General features: G+C 48.8%; 1 protein-coding gene across 6 annotated transcripts in view; it reads left to right on the top strand.

The window, feature by feature from the left end:
• The window catches only part of LOC119374461 (ataxin-1-like), a 166,264-nt gene that overhangs the window by 135,794 nt on the left and 12,278 nt on the right, over positions 1-18,192 (top strand). Inside the window, exon 1 of one of the 6 annotated variants that reach the window (XM_049420265.1) lies at positions 5,975-6,046. The exons of the other annotated variants lie outside the window; for them this stretch is intronic. The gene's annotated coding sequence lies outside the window, so the exon portion shown is untranslated. Of the gene's footprint in view, positions 1-5,974; positions 6,047-18,192 lie in introns of those variants that run through there. 6 annotated transcript variants of the gene reach the window in all.

Below are 18,192 nucleotides of genomic sequence, written 5' to 3'. Positions count from 1 at the left end.
CGGTGTGCTACGAGCTCCCGTGGAGTGCCCGTATTGGAGACCCCCATTGTTGCGGCATTCATGCGCGACGTTTACATCTGTTCAAATTTTGCTCGTGCAAGCCTGTCCCGAAAATCGAGATTTTTCTTTCTCTCTCGGACGCCGTTTTTGGGGGCAGCCGCGGGTCCAGGCGCGTAGCTCATACCCCCGCCGTAGTGAAGTGTGTTTCGGCGAGGGCAGTCTCCCGCGGCGCGGGACATTCCGGTGTCTGGCGTCTGTCTCCTCCGCGGATCGCGTCTGTTTGTCGACAGTGCGCGCGATGGCGTGTGACAAGCTGCGTGATGAGCGGCCCCGTACACTGTTTGCCGCGTAGATAGCGCGAGTGCACCCGGGCGCAGGCATTCCGAGTGGGAAAACAATGCTGCCTTTCAGCGCGGTGCGACGTGCCGTTTGCGATACGGCAGGAGCACGTGCTGCGCTCTGCGGGGGCAAAACGTGGTGCGCCCCGTGGGCCGACGGCGCTCCGCGCTTGCCGCCGCTGTATGTCCTTCACGTCTGCTCGCGGTTTGAGCCGCTTTTTCCTTCCTTTCTTTTCTTTTGGCTGCCCGGAGTTTCTTCTGAAAAGAGCGGTTCTAGAGAACAGAGAAAGCGCTTCGTTTATACATAACTTGCAACTTCGTCACAGCGCGGAACTGTGGGATACGATCTCGGAATGCGCCGCCATCACCGAGCACATGGCAGCAGACGACACCGAGCCAAGGTGTGTGGCTCTCGCATTTCACGTCATCACCGTACGTCGCAATGGCGATTCGTGCGATATTTGGCTACCGCACGAGAAGTAAGTGTAAATCAAATGAAAAAGGACCAGACGCGGGAACGTACCGTTCCCAAAGGTGATCACAAAGCAGTGCGACCGCACGAAAGAGCTGTCCGAGAAGCGGAGCGAATGGCTTGAGCGCATAAATAGGAATGACCTCAAGACACTGAACAACGTTCGTGTATGCGGGCGTCACTTCGTAATAGGCAAGTTATCGGTAACCGTCGCCAGCAGGCTTGCATCAACAGCAGCTTGTGCACCAACCGCTAGCTCATAGGGATCCACGCCATCGCACGGGGCGATTTTTTTTCTTTGTATCTGGCCCGCGTTGGTCCTACACGTTCGTCAAAGTTTACCGGGCAATGTCCTGAACGATTCTCCTATCATATAAGCGCCAGGCAAACGATAAAACACGCGCACTACGCCGAACGATCCGCTGCACGAACGCAAACAAGGCGCGGTCACTGAGACCGTTGGCTCGGTGATGGCGGACGGAAGACAGGAACTGACGTCACGTGCAAGTTATGTATTTGACAATGATGTTTGACACTGATGTCGCGGTCCTATACATGTCAGAGACTTGTCATTGACGACCCTCGGACGTATGATGAACGTAAGTGAGAGCAAAAAAAAATGAAAGAGGGGGGGGGGGGTGCCTTTATTTCTCATTTACGTATTTGCGTATGCGTATAATCCCACACACGTGATGTTGTCACGTTGTTTTCTGACGTCATTTTCTATCATGCAGTGTACGATGTGATGTTTACGTCAACTATAGGAGCAGTCATTGCAATTCGAGTTACATAATCAGGACTTATACTACGAGTCATTTTCTAGGTACGAACTGACTTGAAACGGCATTCCTCAACGTAGTGATTAATATCCTGGATGTGTAGGAAGCCAGACGAAGAAAAATATGCGTCACACTCTTCAAGCGGCCGATAAATGTGAGAGTCTGCGTGCAAGCAGCCTACGCCTGTACGCGGCCCGCTCGTATGTGAACTTTAGATTTTTTTTTTATTATAATGATCGCTTAATTTATTATTTTCGCTTTGTCTTCATGTCTACTGGCAGGTATCTCCTGGTTTCATTGCATGCCTCTCGGTGTATGCAGTTATTTTCTTTTTTTTTCTTCCGTATCTTTATGCGCAGATGCTTTATGAAAAAAAAAAAGAAAACAATTACGAAGGGTGTCGGTACGTACCGGGAATTTTCGGGGTCTAGATAAATACACGCAGTTAGCTGAGATGTATTCGTTGTAAGGTCTGTGACCGGCCGGACTATATCCTCGCTATACTATACTATATACTATATTCTCGGCTTATACTATATTCTCGATAGCGCATCAGCGGACCAGAGATCATCACGAGTAGCCTAAGTGTCGCGTCTGTCTGACGCGTGTGGCGCCTCAAACTACGATTCGAACGCCTCAACAACATGGCGCCGACGTTCTTGTTGGAAACAGCGGTGCACCTCGCTATTACAATAAGCACGAATTCCCCGTTTAATGAGGGTTTGACAACCGAGGTAGTTTTCTGCAACTGTCTCTTAGGATTGCGCATGTATACAGACCAATCAGCATGAATTCTTGCAGTTCATGTAGCATGCTCGAGTTATCTTGACTTTCATTCGGCCCGTGCTTTAGATAACTAAGCTAAGTTGTTTATAGCACCACCATCCTCTCTTTATCTCTTATTCGCTCTGTGTCTGTCGTGTCTTTTGAATCTACTTTAGTGGAGAAGTGTACTTGCAACACGTAGAGCGTTTTTCTTCTTATCATGTAGCTCATCCACTGTTTACAGCCTCCAAGTTATAACACATATACGTCTGACGTGCCGTCATCCATAATCCCGAGCCCGACTTTATATCCCAGACACAATGTCAAGGATGCACGTTGATCTGACTTCAGTGGTGTTGCCGTATAAGCACGTGCCTGACATCCGCCACCCGTTTGTTTTATTGTTGATGATCAGGCTGGCATTAAACAAACTACGCAAATGCTTTATTGCTATGCTTTTACGCGCATTTCCAAGAACAAACGACGTCATGTCGGCCTTTTCGCTCGTGTCTGCGAACCCTTATCGACGGCGGCATATAGGGTAGGGTATACGCCGTGCAGGCAAAGGTCTCGTTCTCAACGATGTAAATGCCACCACTTGGAAGGTACGTCAGCTTGAAAACAGTTGCTTTCGCTCTCTCACAAACGCGCTCGCACGCATACACGAACTAACGAACTAATCGCTCTTGCGTTTTAATTATGTGTATGTTAATTTCCACGTTGAGCCGCTTGTATACGTACCTGTATGTCCCTCGTGCGAAGCCCCTTTTGCTGTTCTTAAACGTTTTCTGAACGGCCAACACCTGCAGGATGACCTCCTCAACACTATACTAGACAGTTTTAGTTTAACGTGCTTAGCGGAATGGCGGGATCGAAATACACATGCGCAGAACGCCAAATGACCCGTATCGTTTAGCGTACTCGCGTTATATATTTCTCAGATTTAAAGTTACCGCGTTCGCTTGGTTTACGTAGTGTGTGTAAAACATGCGGCGGGTTCGGAAGCCCGCTTAGAACTGAATTTGGCGATGCTGTTGAAGCATTCACTTCGTTCGCGGCAAATGACTGTGGTTGCCTTCAGGCAGCTTCGACAACATTGTGTTATGGATAGCTAAGCGGAGTTTTCGAGATCGCGCTTCCCATTTCAAATGTTTCTGGACTTAACAAGATGGTCGATGTAAACAATTCTGGAACATATAAATTTTCGCTTTTTGAGCGTGGTTCGCAGTTTTTTTTTTTTTTGCAAAAAAAAGTTTGAATATTGCTTCATGCGGTGATACGGTTGAGAATTTGCAATTTTTTGTTGATTTATTTTGACCGCATTCATCCTCCGCTAGGGGACGCCGCAGTCACAACTTGGGCACGTAAACGCTATCCCGCTACACTAAAGCTCTTTCCACAGCGAACGTTTGCAGTACAGCAACGTTATTCTCTTAACCCCCTCTGTCGCGCTACCGCTGAACTACAACTGTCTATTACTGTATCTTGAACGAATACTAGCGCGACAAAAACGAGGACGAGAATAGAAAAGATGGAAGTACACCAACTCGCCCAATTGACAGTTCTGACTTCTATTACTGGTAAGAGTGAAACATTGCAGGCAGCTGGGGCCAACCTTATATAGTCCGCCGTCGGGTATACGCTTTGTGCATCCACTGCACTCAGTGCGAATGTGTACTGCAGCCGTTTCGGAGGTGGCGAGCTGGGGAGACATTTTGCCCGTCAACTTCGCGATCACATTTTCTCGCTTAGTTAGCGGCGCTTTCGAAATGGGAAGCGCGTTCATAAACGCATAAGTCCTGGCAGAGTATGCGCATAAGCAGAGTATGCGCATAAGCGCATAAGTCCTGGCAGAGTATGCGACACACACACACACACACACACACACACACACACACACACACACACACACACACACACACACACACACACACACACACACACACACACACACACACACACACCACACACACACACACACACACACACACACACACACACACACACACACACACACACACACACACACACACACCACACACACACACACACACACACACACACACACACACACACACCACACACACACACACACACACACACACACACACACACCACACACACACACACACACACACACACACACACACACACACACACACACACACACACACACACACACACACACACACACACACACACACACACACACACACACACACACACACACACACACACACACACACACACACACACACACACACACACACACACACACACACACACACACACACACACACACACACACACACACACACACACACACACACAGAGAGAGAGAGAGAGAGAGAGAGAGAGAGAGAGAGAGAGAGAGAGAGAGCAATCTGCGCTGAATCCTTCTTCACTTGCAAGGGATGTTTTGGATTTGTGCGCTACATTTTCTCTAACACAGTTGAATAAACAACCAACCAGAATAATAGAATCAACAGCTAGCACTCTTGATTTCAACTAACAAATTAGAGTGAACCCATACCCTCTACGCTTAATACGTAATCAGAGAGGGATAACTTTTATCAGATCTCGGGTTTACTCTAGGACGTACAAGTTTAGTAGGCTTACATGCGGGACTGCGACAATTGAGAGCAAACCTACAAATACAAAGGTCGGCGTTTTCCAAAGATTTCCTAATACAGTCAAATACTGCTTCTTATTTAAAAACACAACCATATATACCGTCTGCATGCGCTCGGCGTGGGACATCACGGGCGGTTACTGTGAACCGAGTGCATCAGGCCACACTTCAAGGTTTCTCGTGACATGATAGGGTTAAGGCTTGGGCAAGTTGGTTCATTGTGCATAGAAGGGAAAACAGCGCGAATTTTTGGACGAACACAAAAAGGAGACGTAAACAAAATGGGTGTCGTCGTCTGTCTCCCTTCTGTGTTCGTCCAAAAATTCGCGCTGTTTTCCCTTCTATGCTCGTGACATGAATTATAATTGATTAGGGGCTGAACCTACAAAGGTTCAGGTTCTGTCCACTATATATATATATATATATATATATATATATATATATATATATATATATATATATATATATATATATAGTCTAATTTACGCTATAGTTTCTAGCTCATCACCGCCCATACAGTTTCACTCGAGAACATTAAGCGGTTTCGGTAGATAAAGCGCCTTTTGTAATGCTGCCTCGTTGTGTATATATATATATTGTTGCAATCATTACAATATATATATATATATATATAGTCGCGAAAATACAAGGTGTGACCTGTACGAACTCGTGAAAAGAATGGGTCGCACGTGTTGCAGCCGGCGATGCGCGGCTGCTCGCGTCAGGGCTTACGTCATACACACTATACACTACACACTGCACTCATGCCCTGTCCAGTAAGCAGCTGAGGTTATTTGTACCGCAGTACTGATGAGTGGCACGCTGTGTAGCACCCGTGACAGCGCCTGACATACCGTATATACTATATTACACGGCGTACCGTCGGTTGTGCCTTTGATTAGAAGGCTCGCGAACTGTTGAGACGTTGTGTTATAGTTACATCGCTGCCAGCTGAAAGCGTTTATTTGTTTGTACATATATTTTTCAGTGTCTAAGTGCGACGAGGCGCGCTCCGCCGCAGCCTCGCTCTTATCTGGTAACGCCTACCGAATTACTTTGCGTAAGTACATAAAACAAGTTTCCTTCACGATCTGTGCTATTATTTCCTTTTGATCACGATGCGTTGAGTGTTTACGTGACTGAATCCCGCAGCAACGGATGTGGAGTAAGCAGGCGGCACACTACCGCATCGGCATTATACTTTGCACGTCGCGGTGGTTCGCGAGTACGTTCGATCGCTCCAGCGAAGCTTCGCGCCATGGGTTCGGTAACGGTTAACCCCGCGAGGATCGCGCGGTTTCCACGGTTCAAGAATGGCTGCTTGTTGGCTGCAGTGGCCACTCAATCCCTGAAGGCGTAGGATTTCGAGACAGCGAAAGCGATGTGCCGGGAGGCAGCGTTTCGCCAACCGTGCAAGGTCACGTGAGACACGCGCTCACGTAATGCGCAGGTGCTTGCGCGCCTCACGATTCAAACGCCGCCCGCTTTACCTGGCTCGCGAATACAATCCTTCCGATAAGCTCACTGCGGAGATGGGACAGTTTTATCACGCGTTGCGCGGCTAAGCCATCAGCGATGGGAGATGGCTGTACACGGCACGACGTACTTCGATATCTGTTACTACGTGTGGCGAGCTCAGCGTGTTGGATGAGGCAGGAGTGGAGCTGCGCCATTCATGTTGTTCGATACGAGTCATTGTTCTCGCGGTATCGGGTTTCCTTTCGCGTATCTCCGCGTTTCGTCGCATCGTGCGCGTCGCCGCGTCGTCGTTATTTTGCCAGATGCTTGTACAGGAAGTGAGTCCTCGCGTCAGCCGAGTTCCAGGAAGGCGCCTCACAGACGAGTGTGTTGACTTCGACCCTCCTAGGGAGCGTTTTCGTTAGCGATATTGTCGTGCCGTGGGCTTCTGTATAAGCGTTTACACACATTCACGGAATGTGTCTAAACGCGACAGTGTTTGCCGAGCGCTCGCGTGCATAACTCGGCACATCCTGGCAGGTGGGTATACACGCTGCCGAGCGTTTTGATCTCTCTTTCGCAAGGTGCCGCTTCTGCAGTCGCCGCGGTAGAGTCACTGGAAAAATGTCAGAGTATCGCATCTGTTTTCCGCGCGCCGCCGCCGACGCGATTGGCTTACTCGCATCACGTGACCTCTCGCCGCCATATCCCTTCCATGCGCTTTGGGTGCAGGCGCGTTCAATGCAAAGCGTGGCCGGACATTTAGCAGTACCACGGTCCCCAGAAGTGCTTCGTCGCTTTTTTAAACGCGTCATGCAGACAGGGGCGTAAGCAGACATTTTTTTCGGGGGGGGGGGGGGGGCACGGGCCCGGTGTGCCACCTCCTGGCTACGCCACTGCATGCAGATGTTAGAAGAGAGTAGCTCACCATCAATCGAACGTTACTGGTGAGCTACTCTGGGAATCTCGTTTGCCGTATGGGAAAAATTAATGTCAAAGAGCGCCGTTCTACGTGGCTGCATAGTTGCCCTGAACGAATTCGCCCCCCTCGAATAACACTCCTTCCTGCAGTGAACTACACTCACTTTGCTGGAAAAGATCTTATGCGACAAGATACTTCACCTTTTCGGTTCGCTATGGTCAGCGATATTGAAAACTACATACCTTTCTATTTGCTCGGCTGTTTATATCTCGATCTGTTGAACAGATTACGCATGCTATCCGAGTTATAAGCGTGTCACGCACGAGAGCGAAATCGAAGATTTCTTAAAATAATAACTGTTTACTGGTATAACTTGAAGGCAATTGTGGCATGATCTTTGGCACTGCACAAAACAGAACCGTGGAACTCTGTTGATAAACTCGGTATAAGGCAATGTTATGAAGCGTATTTTTACATTTGTTGCAAAAAAAAAAAAAAGCTGCTAATGCTGCATTGTACCGAGCGTACCCTTAAAATACTGTATAGTTGGTGAGAAATGGTCACAGCAAAAAAAAGAAGCAGATCCCACGCATTGAGGGAGTCGATTTTATGCGAGCCTTAGGTCTATATACATACCGTGTTGCGGTAGCATGCGCTTTAGAAATTCCGGGATGTGCTATTTCTGATCGAAAGAACATAAAGCACCGTGCCAAGGAAGTTTTAATAAGAGTGCATTATGCAAAAAAGTGCAGCAGTGCAGAAACCGAACCCCAGCTGTTTACGCACGGCAATGCCAAAAAAAGAACTGTTTGTCAGAACACAGCAAAATATTTGCAAATTCATTGCAACGTTGGGAATATTAAGGAGACAAGAAATAGGAAATGAAACAATTAAGTAGTGATGTCAATACTTGTTGATGGCCTATTTTCTACGCATCGTAAGATAAGATGCACCTTACCTACCGCACACCGATTCGCCCGTGCGTTCGGCTGCTGGCGTTCCGAATCAAGACGTCGCGCACAACTTCCAATTACCGTACACACACAACTTCTATTACACATGTCAACCAGTTGAACAGCAAGCACGGTGCGCAAGTAAGGTATGCGTCAGCGATCAGTCGAAGGACGCAATGCTGAATGTTCTCGACGTTCGATAACGTTCTCGAGTGCAGTGAACCTGAACACCGACTTCAAAGCTAGCGCAAACAGTCAAGATTCACCAAATGTCGAAGTGAATGGTATCTCGCACGATGTCACTGCGCTAATGCAACTATGTTTACATATCCAGACCTAGCCAGCACGCCCGGGCGTGACACGAAACGAGACCAATGAAGCCATGAAGAGAGTTCGCGAGCACATGGCAACATGTGCTCGCTTACACCGCTAACCGCGTAGTCGATCCATACCTGTCGATGACTCGAAATCACTTCTAATATCCTCTTGAAGAAACACACACACATAATGCCGTTCTGCCGAGCGTAACACGGCACTGAGGCTAAAAGATCGGTCACTTCTCAACACACGCTAGCAACGTGCCGGACGGTCTGGAAGGGACATGGCCGCCGCCACCCAATGTTGCCCGCGTGCAGCCTACCTTTGCGGTACTCTGATTTTCCAGTGACTCTACGCCGCGGAAGCATCGAGCGATGATATGGTGACGAAAATACGCAACTTGTACTGGCAGTGCTCAGTGCGCGCCGCACTCTATATACACTTTGTTCCGAGACGCTCCGCAGCGTGGAAAATACGCTTTGCGTCAGTTTGTCTCAAATCGACATGTGTGATAAGGATAGCCCGCAGCTTCCATTCGCGGAACTCATCCATGCTGCATTTTTTTTTTTTTTTTTTTGTGGTGCTCGGTGCAACTATCATGCGCCCGTTCATATGCGCTATGAAAAAAAAAAAACTTGGCATCGACCGGTTTGTAGCACAAACCTACAAGAAAAACCCACATGGATTAAAAAATGAAGAAAAAAAAACTTGAAAGCTGACTAAAAATTTGTCCAGACCAGGACGAAGTTTTCGCCAAGTAGAAAAGTTTTCTTTTACGCAAATAGATCGGGGCTTCCGCGGTGACTGCAAAAGCGGCACCTTGCACTTTCTCTGGCGTTCTGCTGCGCGCGCACTTGAAGCGAGCGAACGAGCAGGCCGGCAGGTAAACAAGGACGCGCATGCGCAGTGCGCGCTCTAGAGCTTCGCAAGCAGTCGTGAGAAGGCGCCTCGGCGCTGTCTGCCACGCGCTCCCGTGGTCCGTAAAATTATGGCCGCCACTGTACGTCACTCAATACTTACGACATGCGTGTGACCACGCTGACAAAAGAAAAAGTCAAGAACTCGATGAGATGTGGCGAGCGAGTTCACTTGGTCTGGTTGGAACAATGCAAAAATGTGCACTTCCGCTTCAACGCTTCTATTATTTTTCCACGTATATACGAGCCTGAAAACGCTCGCTGTTCAGTTTGCTAAAAAGATTAAGCGGTGTCCGTCGAAGCGGGAAACTGGCGCGGATCGGCGAGGCGTGAAAACTTGAGCAGCCAGGCAGGAAGCAAGGAGTGCCGTACGTAGAGATTGCGTATCCCCTCGAGGCTTTCGTCTATATCTGCAGTCGAGCACCGGATCATCCTATAGTGTGTCGCAAGGCGCTCGCCGCCGCGTGTTGCAACGCACGCCACCGGAATCATTCATGAGAACGTGCTCCCTGCAAAGTGTGATATTGACGATTTCGCGAGGCCTTCGCTCTCTCACTCAGTCGAGTTTGGTCTGCGCGGAAGAAAGGGGGGCAAACGTGGCGCGCAATCGGTGTCGGCATGATGGCCTTCATCGTGCTCGCTTTTCCGACCAAGCGGTATGTACTGCACACTTTGGCATCTCTGAATGCGGTCGTCGCATCTGTAGCGGCGCTCTCAGGGAGCGCTCGTTCATAGGTTTAAGAAAAAAAAAGGGGGGGGGGGAGAAAAGAATGTCCAGAAATTCGAGTGCTGCTTGTCGCAAAGCGAGACGATATGAAGCTCCACGCACTCTTGTTGAAGGAAAACTACTGGCGATGTCGCGTGTGTGAAAGGAGCAAGGTCTTTGCCAGCTTGCTGCTGCGTTCGCCGAGCTCTGTTGGCAACGTCAGGCGTCCAAAAGGAGTGCGTCGTCGTGCTGGCGCAAGTACGAGCCCTATCGCACGTGAAGACATGCGACGGGCGCCGAGGGTCTCCCGCGTATGCTGTCGAGTAGCTGTTTTTCCGGGTATCTTCGGTTTGCTGCATACGAAGCTCGATGGTTAAAAGGTCGAGAGGATAACGTGAGGAAACAAGGTGAAGGGGGATGCCTCCTACTAAAAGCAGGAGTGCGTGGTGCCGTGTATTCGCAAGGGTCCGTGCTGATGGAAGCTGATGCACTTCGGAGGATTTCCATCTGTTTCTCTCATTGATACCGGCTAAGCCTGCAGTCATTCTCTGTGCCCGTTAGCGCGGCTCGAGTAGAGCGATTACATAAACGGCCTAATGGTGGAGACCCCCAGAGTTGAGGCCCCCAGGCATTAGCTCGGCCTTCGAGAAAAGTCGCTGTTCGGGACTTGCGCGCCCGTATCTGCTGACCTCCGGGGCCCGCTTGATCATTGCGACTTCGTGTCGGTCGATATATAGTGTACTTGTGTGACTGTGCCACCGTGAAATGTCCAACCATACAACAGCAAAATGAAGTGTTAGGCGCGTCTTCTTTCTGGGAGACGGTGAAAATGTTGAAGCGGCTACCTGCAAGGTTTGCGCAAAAAGATGGAACGCATAGTTGAGCGCATATGGTATTTTTTTGTCATTTTTTTAGCAATAGCACTCTCATAGCGAGCACTGCGTCCAAGAATACTTGCTGGCCAGCAGCTTATATGCCTTCGGAAATTCGGGGCGCGTACGCAAGAAAAAAAAAAGCTTCAAACACCCTGCAATGTGTCTCTCGGAGGTGTCGAGCGCCACACGAGGGCTTGCATAACCATGACACCGTGCATGGTGCATTCCTGTCGCTTGCTGGTCGGACAGTTTTACGAGCTGCCAAGTGCTCGGGGACTCTGCACGCTTATCCGGATTGGCGCCTGTAAATGTTGTGCAAAATACTTTTTAGAACTAGATAGACGTTTGTGACGAGCAGCCATGTGCAGTTATATACGAGCTGACGTGTTAGTCCGTATACTGTGGATAGAACTTCGACAGAAATGTATGCGTGTGAACGTTCTATTGCAAAGTGAACTCTTGCTAGCGAACTGACCATTGCCATGTTACTTTCTTTATTTGTTTCAGTTTGTTGTTTTATTTTCTCGTTTATTGTTGTTTCTCGGTAATCATTCCATTTGTGTGTGTGTGTGTGTGCTCCAGAATGTAGAGAAATGCAGTAGCCGAGGTTGTATAAACCTCAGCCTTTTCACAGCAAGCATGTTATAATAGCGCCGAGCATATGACTATATACCGGCTCAACTGCATAGTGCTTCTGCATAGCCGTGCGCCAAGACTGCGCGATGGGCGCTTTTTTTTTTTTTCTAGGGAGGATCGCGGTGCGAGTCTACGTGTAACGCAGAAAAGAGAGAGAGAGAGAGAAGCCGCACAGATACACTTTTGCAGCAGTACGCACACACGCCGTAAACACCCTAATCATATTGTAAGCTTCACAGTAGCATTTATGCGCGTCAACTCCATAAAACTACTCTAAGCGTCGTAATGAAGCGACGCAAATCAACTCCACAATTAATTTACGCGCCTTGGCGCCGTGTCCAGCTGGACAGCGTCGGAGAGGCATCGGAAAACAACAAGCACGAGTCATCAAATAAATATTGAGCGAAACAGGGATGGCAAATTGGATGCGAAGGACGGAAACAAGAGAGACCATGGACATTCGCAAATGCGGGAAATATGTATATGTCTCACTTACTACGCATTATGTCGCGGGAATTTGCGCATGTTAATCATAATGCACTGCATTACAGTTGTGTGGGCGATGACAAATCAGCCATTCTCGCAGTCGTGCAAAGATTTCACTCTCGTATGGTGCCATGATGGTCTGAATTAAGCCGTGTTGGTCGAGCCGCCTTGTTTTGAGACTGCATGGGCTGCTGCGAAACACAAACAATCGCAGGTGTGTCTCTTTTTGACTGGGTTTGTTCCGTGGGGCTGTGCTATTGGGTAATGCACCGGGAAGTGCCGCCATTGACATTTTCTGAAAACGTTCGGACTTAAAATCAAACAAAGAAAAAAAAAACATGCAAGAGGGCAGGTTTACCGGACGAACCGCGGCTCTGTAAACGGGACTCGCGCTCTTGTCTATTTTTTTTTTCTTTCGTGATCTGAAGTCAGCGCGACCTTAGAAAATATCAAAGTTCCATTTCACTTATTTTCCTCTTGACAGCCGCTCCGTAGGCAATGCGTTGTCTGCATATATGCACCCATTCGTCAATCCAGCACCCAGTTCAATCAGCCCCGCTCTAGGGGACAGTAATTAAAGTCAGTGAAGCCAATTGTTCCATGCAAACCGGAATTGCCGTCTTAGGACGCCGTAGAAAGCCATTTCATGGGTAGGCTGGGAGGTGGCAGTGCCAGCAGCACCGCAAAGAGAGGCCAAGACGTCGTGAAATTAATGAAACGCCGCCGTATTTATTGTGAAACCGTCCCTTTGCTGTGACGCACACAGTGCCGATGCTACATCATAAGCGCCCTTTTGCCCTCCCCCCCCCCTCCTTACCACACGTGAACAAACGCTAATATCTACCTATTCCTGATGACGCACGCGGAAAAGCAAGCGAAGCGGCGTGATCCGTCGTTCTCCGTGTACGCGCGCGAGCTTTCCAGTCGATGAGGTGAGCGGTCCGCTTGGAACGTCGCAGAAAGCCTATAGGTGCCTCATAATGCATCAACTTGGCGTCCTAATAAGTGCTGCGTTTTTTAAGGCAGACGCGCTCGTGGCCTTTGAACTCGGTATTAAAATATGTTCTCGGCAACTTAATGCTGTTCACATTCGTTCAGTGATAACTGTGTGGGCGGAATGAATGGAGACGCGCCGCCAAGGTTTGGGCGCCCCTAGTCTAGAGCTTCGATGGAGACCTTAATTTTAGCAAAAACTTCTGACATGTGAAATTTCCTGATAATCATATCTGTCCCATAACCGCCATAATAACGTCCCGTAACCACGATATGATTATGAGGGACGCCGTAGTGGAGCGCTCCGGTAATTTCGACCACATGGTGTTCTTGAACGTGCTCCTAAATCGCCTCGCATTTTCACCTCCATCGAAAATGCAGCCGCCGCGGCCGGGATTCGGTTCCGCGACCTTCGGGTCAGCAGTCGAGTGCCGTAACCACATAGACCACCGTGGCGGGGTGAAATTTGCTCCGTACTCTAAAAAGAAAGATTGGGCTGCTGACGTGCTTCGTCAACATTCCGAGACCTCAAGTGCACCGCACTTACCAACGTAACGATTGCAGTTTCTGTTTTCTCTTTTCTTTTCTTTTTTAATAGTGAATTGGATCGAAGACACGCCTCTGCTCGCGGACAACTTTTCTTGGCAATGATTGGGAAGGATATATATACGAGGCTTCTATGCACGTATTCTTTGGAAAGCGCAGTGTGCGTCAGAGTTCAGCGCCACTCTCGGTTTCTTCCATAGCTTGCTGACCTAGCGAGGCGGGCAGAGTTAACTGTGCGCGAGTATCTCCACGTTCTAAATCTCTAGCAACGATAAATTGTACACCTTATCTAGACGCAACATTTGCAAATGTTGTACGGATATGTTCACGGTTTTATGCCACAGCTTTATACTTGGAGCCCTCCACTGCGGCGTCTCTCACAGCCCGAGTCGCTTTGCGACCCCATAAACCGAACAGCTTTATACTTTTACTTCGAAGCTGTTTAAGGGAATTCTACAACCGTTATCGTGTGGCGGCGGCAGCGTGGTTCATGTCGTATGTAAACCAGAGGACAACGAGCAACGCAGCCCGTATCGGAGCCCTGAAGCGGTCGTATGACCACGGGGTCGAAACTCGACTGGCTAACTTGCTTGACCGCGCCGACAATTCAGTTTCAGATCATGTCGCCATGTGTCCGCGTAGGCGTTGCATGCATTTGTTGTGTGTGCTTCGTCAGTCGTTTACTGGATAAACTGGTCGTCAATCTAATCAAGAGAGCTGACCGGTGGAAGTGCTAGTGATCAACACTCGCCAGAAGACTTGCGCGCCGGTTTTTCTTTTTCTTGCGATGACCGTTATAGGGACACTCGAGCGAAATTTCGCCTCCGCCGTGATTTATAAGGTCCCATGTGTGTTCAGATCCTGTTGCGGCCCGCTAGTCTTAAGCCTGTTTCACATGCAGCGATTTTGCTCCAAGAGCGGAGCGGCTGCCGTCGCGGAAGCCCAAAAACAGGTTTTTTAGAGCGACCAGTGGACGCGCGATCGAGATCGCCGGAGTTGGAAAAATTCGCTAGCGGCAGAGCGGCTGCCCAAGGTCACCCAATGGGAGAGCAGTGACGTGGGGAGCACGTGATTGCAGGGGCGGAGTCGAGGAGCGGGTGCGTGCGTCAGGAGGAACTCGGTTTCCTAGCAGACGACATTCGCTGTAACGAGCTGGCAGTGTAGAAACGCCTTTCTTTTTGTTTTGTGTTTCTCTACTGCGCTTCCATCAAAGCAGACAAATCGTTTGCACGTGTCATTTTGTTCTTTTGTATCTTTATCGAATCTTGGCACCAACACAGGTCCGTACAGGGGGACCCTACGGCACTGCGCACTTGTTGGTCGCATGCTTCAGTTTTTTTTTTTTTTTTGCTACTCTGACCCAGCACGTTTGAATAGTTTACTGTTTTCTTTTTCTTTTTTTTCAATGGTCACGTACCCCGAAGACGACAAATGCGAGCCCCCCAGACGACGACATTGTGGGTTTGCAATGGTTGCCGGCCCAGACGGCGCACCAACGCCTTGCGGCATTCGAGAGCAAAAGCCACCGAAAGCACTCTGAAAGCTTAAAACCACAAAAACCAATTCTTTTTTTTTTTTTGCTTTTCCATGGCCAAGTGTATGAGCGTGCAAGAAGACTTGCGTGGTAAAAAAAGAAAGCTGTAACAGAAATAAACGTGACTACTGAAGTTGTTTAATTGCACTCTGATACACTGCACATTTTCGTCATTCAAGGTTTAGGCGCGTGAAAATCGAGCACCGAAGTAGAAGGCTGGTGAAACTCGCAACCCAAGTGCACCAAAAGAAGCGAACTCGGAGAAAGGAAACCCGCGGGTAACGGGCGCTTTCCACAACCATCACTGCGCATCGCAGAGGCGCGCGCCGCGCAAAAGCGGTGCATGTGAAACGAAGCCGCGTGCAGCCGCGTGCGAGCGTCCTGTCGCCGCTCAATCGCCGCGGGCCCCGCCGCTCCGTCGCTCGCATGTGCAGCTGTACGTAAGTGTGAGCGTGCAACTAAGCCGGCGTCGACCAGGAAGTTAGGGTGGAGGGGGAGCCAAGCCGGATTAACTGTGCATTGACAGTGAGATACACAAAAAAAAATCTGCCATGGTCGTGACCAAAATCTGGAAGTTTGTCCAAGGTTCGTTCCAGCATTAGCATTATGCTGTATGTCCGGAACAAAATGCAGCCACTAATTAGGGCTTCTAAGGCATGCAGCTTCCCCCCCCCCCCTCCTCCCTAGCGTACCTGACGCCTCTGCTACCTTCAATGTACGAGGTCGGCCTCCCATCGCACTTCGCGTGTCATTGCGCAGCTGCGCGACGCAGCGCAGACGCGTCTAAAATAGGCGCATGTGGTTACACGCTCGTCATTCTTGTCGCGTGAGCAGTGTGCGTGTCATTGTAATTACGAAGGCGTATTTGCCGATAGGCTCGACGAAGAGCCCGCTTCTGGATACGAGAGGGCTGTTAAGCGAGGGTGATGCTGCGTGGCCTGCTGCCAACAGACCGAATCCTGCAGAGAGAGAGTGCGTGTGTTCACATCAGTCAGCAGCGGCCGCGTTCCAGCGCGCAAGCAGCTGTCGCGCGAGCGCCCTAATCTCCCCGGCGGGCGCCGCACTTCTTTGTGATCTGCGCTGTTTCCATTATAGGCTGTACGCTTTTTCGCTCCCTGAGCTGCTATATCTTATCGCGTGCCGCGCAGTGGCTTTCCTTGCTTCCTGGCTGGCACGCTCTTCTGGAGCCTTTCTTTTTCCTCTTCTTCTTTTACGGCGTCTTGCGCGAGCGGTGTCCCCACAATCTGTAGGATCCTCAGATCGGTACTGGAGGTTAAGATACGCTCGGGCGTGTCGTATCGCGGGCCGAGTGCGGGTAGTTTTCCTTCCGACTCTCGTATGCGATAGCGTAGTGACGTCACACTTTTTACAGCATTTATAAGGCGACACACACACACACACACATCTGCCGTCGCTTTCGTAACCGGAGAGCGCTGTCTCTGTATTATTAAGACGAAGCTTTTATCTCTCGGTCATGCATGCAGTCACGGTGTCCCATTATACCGGTGTCTCGGTTCTGCTTCTCGACTGCGGCAGAAGTCCACGTTAAAGAACTTCTCAAAATTAAATAAGAAGCCTTTCATGACTGCAAATTCTGTAAAGCAAAGCAAAAGTAGGTTTCGAACAGGAAGGACCAATTAATCAGTAAACACTTTTTTTTTATTAGCCGCGCATAAACCTGGAGCGTAACGATTCTGCGCGTAAAGCGCGACAGCCTTCACCACGCAACTTGAACGCCTATGGGCTGCACTGAAAGCACGAGCGTCATCAGAATAGTTCTTTTCGGTAGCATTCAAAAAGAATGCTTGAAAACTTATGTAGCTTGCACTTCCAGTACAGTAACTAAAGCCTCGTTGAATCACAAATATCGTGTGTATTGCGGTGCAATTCCAGGTGGCCTGCGGTCATCGAACTCAAGAAACTTCACGCTGTCCGCAGCAAAACGAATAACAGTTAATTTCATCTTTCGAGGCATTATAAACACGCGTGCATGGCACAGCTGCTCCATCTTAGAGACTCACTATATTTGCGTTCCAAAAATGTGTTACTGGTCAGTGTTCCTAAAGGTTGATGTCCTATAGCTGCTCCAGTACCTGCTCCGAAGCGGATTCGGTCAATCACGTCATTGAAACCGCTGAGTAGATTTTAATTAAATTTTGATGAATCTGAGAGAGAAAGTCAAACTCGGAATGACATATAGGGCTGGAAATTTTCTTTACAAAAAGCTCCGAAGATGGGCAAGTTCAAAAGAAAATAGTTTGCACATTCGTAACTCTGCACAAAAAACCAGATGCCACAGTTCTCCGGAACAGCATCCGTTGGATAATCTAATGCAGGCATGTTTGATGTATGATTTTACTGCTTACGCGAAGCTGTTGCAATGTTTAGAATGGTTTCGCGAAGGTTCTGCGTGAGTCTTGTTCTGCTCAAAAGTAAGAGGTGTACTTCAAACAAGGTTTGTAATGCACGCATTTTTTTCCCGATTTAGATATTTTATTAGGTGCAGTTTAAGACTTAGGACATTTTGTTTCATCGCCTAGTTAGACTGATATAGTTTGTTTCCTTAAAATAAAGCAAACTTCAGGAATTTTAGTCTAAAGAACGACGGCCAAATGGAAAATCGGCTTCTATAGACCGTTAATTTTAAGATTTTGATCGGTTGTTAGGTTTTTTAACCTCTTTTTAAATGAACTGAGCTCATCGAATTTGGTGCAGTATAGTTACTCAGAAAAACGATTTCGCCGCTCCCACGTATTCAAGTAGAAGATCCCCGAGCTAAAGTTTAATAGGAAAAGTCATCGACTTTTGTCGCCTGTGTTTCCGCGACATTCGATTGTCGTACGTGAGAGGTGAGATCGGCTT

The sequence above is a fragment of the Rhipicephalus sanguineus genome, chromosome 1 (assembly GCF_013339695.2).
Source record: "Rhipicephalus sanguineus isolate Rsan-2018 chromosome 1, BIME_Rsan_1.4, whole genome shotgun sequence".
NCBI classification, from domain to species: domain Eukaryota; kingdom Metazoa; phylum Arthropoda; class Arachnida; order Ixodida; family Ixodidae; genus Rhipicephalus; species Rhipicephalus sanguineus.
This window is presented reverse-complemented; position numbering and strand designations above follow the sequence as displayed.